Source organism: Crassostrea angulata, unplaced genomic scaffold, assembly GCF_025612915.1.
Source record: "Crassostrea angulata isolate pt1a10 unplaced genomic scaffold, ASM2561291v2 HiC_scaffold_140, whole genome shotgun sequence".
In the NCBI taxonomy this organism is placed as follows: Eukaryota; Metazoa; Mollusca; class Bivalvia; order Ostreida; family Ostreidae; genus Magallana; species Magallana angulata.
The window spans coordinates 192,544-193,353 of NW_026441695.1; positions in this window are offsets into that span (position 1 = coordinate 192,544).

The window sequence follows — 810 nt, forward strand, 5'->3', positions numbered from 1 at the left end:
CTTGTCAGCAAATACAATCTTCCACTTGGTTGCAGGCTGACTGACGTTTTTCATACTTTTGTTAGGCCATAATTGAAAAACCTTTCAACGGATTTTTCTGCTTTTCTCGATTGCAACAAAAAGCAACCGGTGGGTGTGATCGGTCAGAAGAGGATGCTCACTCCTCCATTGTACCTGACACTACCTCTATTTTTTAAGACTTCCGTGTTTCCTCTGCTCCTGTCTTGTACTTTTCCTTTGAACTTCTGATTTTGAACATTGTTCGTTATCACCACATGTCATTTCTTAGGTATAAAGCAATGAGTCTACATTTTTAAGTATTGTTATTTATTAACGTGAAAATAACATGTTTTCCATATATATGGTGTTTATTTGTTCATTTTTTGGACAGTGAGTGGTTCGCATGCCATAAACACAGCTTGGAAAAAATGTGACCTAACAATTTATTAACGATCCTAACTTTTCCTACACGATCTATGCAGCCGGCATGGACAATACAAGGTCCAGTCTCCAACTGATGATGAATGTGAATAACGACCACTTTATAGGCAAGACATACATGAGTGAATAAAGAGAGTTACTCTTGCCATAATAGATAATTAATTAAAAGGATTACTAAGGATTTAGTATTGCTTTCACAACAGGTGGCACGTTAATGTCTGGCGGTCAAGGTCTAAGTGATCAAGATGAAACTTTTCAATCACCAATTATTAAACATCATCAAAACGACTTCCTCCAAATCATATACCACATTCCAATCAACACTATATAGCTGAAAGGTCTTTTCATTTCTAAAGAACAACAGTTTTG